This window comes from Rhinopithecus bieti, unplaced genomic scaffold, assembly GCF_001698545.2.
Source record: "Rhinopithecus bieti isolate Rb0 unplaced genomic scaffold, ASM169854v2 scaffold_4709, whole genome shotgun sequence".
Lineage (NCBI taxonomy): Eukaryota > Metazoa > Chordata > Mammalia > Primates > Cercopithecidae > Rhinopithecus > Rhinopithecus bieti.
The window spans coordinates 1,223,987-1,227,401 of record NW_016805139.1 but is presented as its reverse complement, the minus strand read 5'-3'; positions in this window follow the sequence as shown (position 1 = coordinate 1,227,401).

Sequence of the window (3,415 nt, the reverse complement as noted above, 5' to 3'; positions counted from 1 at the left end):
TGGTTTTTTTTTTGAGATGGAATCTCACTCTGTCGCCCAGGCCAGAGTGCAATGGCACGATCTTGGCTTACTGCAAGCTCCGCCTCCCGGACGTGCCATTCTCCTGCCTCAGCCTCCCAAGTAGTTGGGACTATAGGTGCCTGCTGTCACATCCGGCTAATTTTTTTTTTTTTTTTTTTTTTTTGTATTTTTAGTAGAGATGGGCTTTCACCGTGTTAGCCAGGATAGTCTCAATCTCCTGACGTCGTGATCTGCCCACAGGAGATTGAGTGGATACAGGAGTGAGCCACCATGCCTGGCCATATGTCATCTTTAAAAGGATTTTCAGGCTGGGTGTGGTAGCTCACGCCTGTAATCCCAGCACTTTGGGAGGCCGAGGCGGGTGGATCACCTGAGGTCAGGAGTTCAAGACCAGCCTGGCCAACAGGGTGAAACCCCGTCTCTACTAAGAATACAAAAATTAGCCGGATGTGGTGGTGCGCATCTGTAGTCCAAGCTACTTGGGAGGCTGAGACTGGAGAATCGCTTGAACCTGGGAGGTGGAGGTCGCAGTGAGCCGAGGTGGTGCCACTGCACTCTAACCTGGGCAACAAAGTGACACTGTCTCAAAAATAAATACTTTTTTTTTAAAAAAGAAAGGATTTTCAGGCCAGATGTGTTGGCTCACGCCTTTAATCCCAGCACTTTGAGAGGCTGAGGCAGGTGGATCACCAGGTCAGGAGTTCAAGATCAGCCTGGCCAAGATGGTGAAACCCCGTCTCTACTAAAAATACAAAAATTAGCCAGGCGTGGTGGCAGGTGCTATAATCCCAGCTACTTGGGAGGCTGACGCAGAGAATCCCTTGAACCCAGGAGACGGAGGTTGCAGTGAGCCAAGATGGCACCACTGCACTCCAGCCTGGGTGACAGAGTGAGGCTCCATCTCAAAATAAAATAAAATAAAGGATTTTGCTCAGCTAGCTGGGGTGGCTCACGCCTGTAATCCCAGCACCTTGGGAGGCGGAGGCAAGAGGACTGCTTGAGCCTAGGAGTTTGAGACCACCCTGGGCAACATAGCAAGACCTTGTATCTATGGAGGAAAAAATGGATTTTCCTCTAATAAGGATCACTTTCTATTTCATGTAAAGATGGATATGTTTGAAACTTAATCCACCAGTTTTAATAATATTTAATTCTTTGTTTAAATCTTGTTTTTTTTTTTTTTTTTTTTTTTTTTTTTGAGATGGAGTCTCACTCTGTCGCCCAGGCTAGAGTGCAGTGGCACGATCTTGGCTCACTGCAAGCTCCGCCTCCCAGGTTCACGCCATTCTCCTGACTCAGCCTCCTAAGTGGCTGGGACTACAGGCGCCCGCTACCACGCCCAGCTAATTTTTTGTATTTTTTTAGTAGAGACGGGGTTTCACCGTGTTAGCCAGGATGGTCTCAATCTCCTGACCTCGTGATCCGCCCACCTCGGCCTCCTAAACTGCTGGAATTACAGGCGTGAGCCACCGCGCCTGGCTAAAATCTTTTCTATTTTAATTTAATTTTATTTTTTTGAGACGGAGTGTCGCTCTGTCACCCAGGCTGGAGTGCAGTGGCGAGATCTTGGCTCACTGCCACCTCCACCTCCCGGGTTAAAGCGATTCTCCTGCCTCACCCTCCGGAGTGTACCCCCACACCCGACTCATTTTTATTGTATTTTTGGTACAGACGGGGTTTCACCGTGATAGCCAGGCTGGTCTTGATTTTCTGACCTCATGATCTGCCCGCCTCGGCCTCCCAAAGTGCTGGGATTACAGGCGTGAGCCACTGCTCCTGACCTTTAATTCTTTTAGTTACATTTTCTAGGCAACTTGATTATCTTTGATTATGTTGTTTCAGCCTATTTAATTGTATGTTAGATTTCAGGGATGGATAATGGAAACAAACAAAAAGTCTTTGCACATTTAGCTTTTTTTTTCTGGAAGCGGAGTCTCACTCTGTCACCTAGGCTGTAGTGCAATGGCAGGATCTCAGCTCGCTGCAACCTCTGCCTCGCGGATTCAAGCGATTCTCATGCCTCAGCCTGTTGAGTAGCTGGGATTGCAGGCACCCACCATCGTGCCCGGCTAATTTTTCTATTTATAGTAGAGACAGGGTTTCACCATGTTCGCCAGACTGGTCTTGAACTCCTGGCCTCAGGTGATCCACCCACCTTGGCCTCCCAAAGTGCTAGGATTACAGGTGTGAACCGCCACGCCCGGCCATTAAGTATTCTTAAACTGTTTCTTGACTGGGCATGGTGGCTCACGCCTGTAATTACAACACTTTGGGAGGCCATAGCGAGAGGATTGCTTGAGCTCAGGAGTTCAAGATCAGCCTGGGCAACATAGGGAGACCCTGTCTCTACGAAATATAAAAATTAATTAGCTGGGCGTGGTGTCACACCTGTGGTCCCAGCTACTTGGGAGGCTGAGGCAGGAGAATTGCTTAAGTCCTGGAGGTTGAGGCTGCAGTGAGCTGTGATCGCACTGCACTCCAGCCTGGGTGACAGAGAGCTTGTCTCAAAAAATAAAATAAAATTATTTCTTGCAGTTACTAAGCGTACATTTGAATTTCTGAGGTTAACAGTATGGGACTCCTTTTAGAAGTAAACAGATTACTGAATCAAAAAATAATTAACCAGGTCGGGCAACACGGCGAAACCCCATCTTTACAAAAAAAAAAAAAAAAAAAAAAAAGCTGGGCGTGGTGGGGAGTACTTGTGGTTCCAGCTACTTTGGAGGCTGAGATGGGAGGATCACTTGAGCTCTTGGGGCAGAGGTTGCAGTGAGCCATGATTGTGCCAGTGCACTCCAGTCTGGGTGACAGAGTGAGACCCTGTCTCAAAATAAAATAAAATTAAAATTAAATAACCAAAATATACAACTATTAATGTAGAAAAGGTACAATATCAAGCTGAAAATAGCAAATGAGTTCAAGAGTAGGGAGTAACTACAGTAGGACTGTCTGCGCAAAAAAGAAAAAAGAGGGTATGATGTTGTGGTCATATCACTCAAGAGTTTCCAAAGGACAGTATTAGAGATTGTAAAACAGTATGAAGTATAGTCACTAATTTCTACTTTAGTCAATCTTTTGCCTTATTTTGTTTAAAAAAAAAAAAAAAAAGGATGTCTTAAGGTTAAAACTCTTAATAAAGTCACAGAGCTTTTATTTTATAATGCTCGATTAGAAGTTAAGGAGAGGCCAGGCATGGTGACTCTCAAGCCTGTAATCCTAGCACTTTAGGAGGCTGAGGCCAGCAGATCACTTGAGCCCAAGAGTTCGAGACCAGCATGGGCAACATAGTGAGATCCTGTCTGAAAAAAAACCCAAAAAATTTAAAAATAAAATCAAGGAAGTTAAGGGGGAAAGTTTTTTTTTTTTTTTTTTTTTTTTTTTTTTTTTTTTTGGG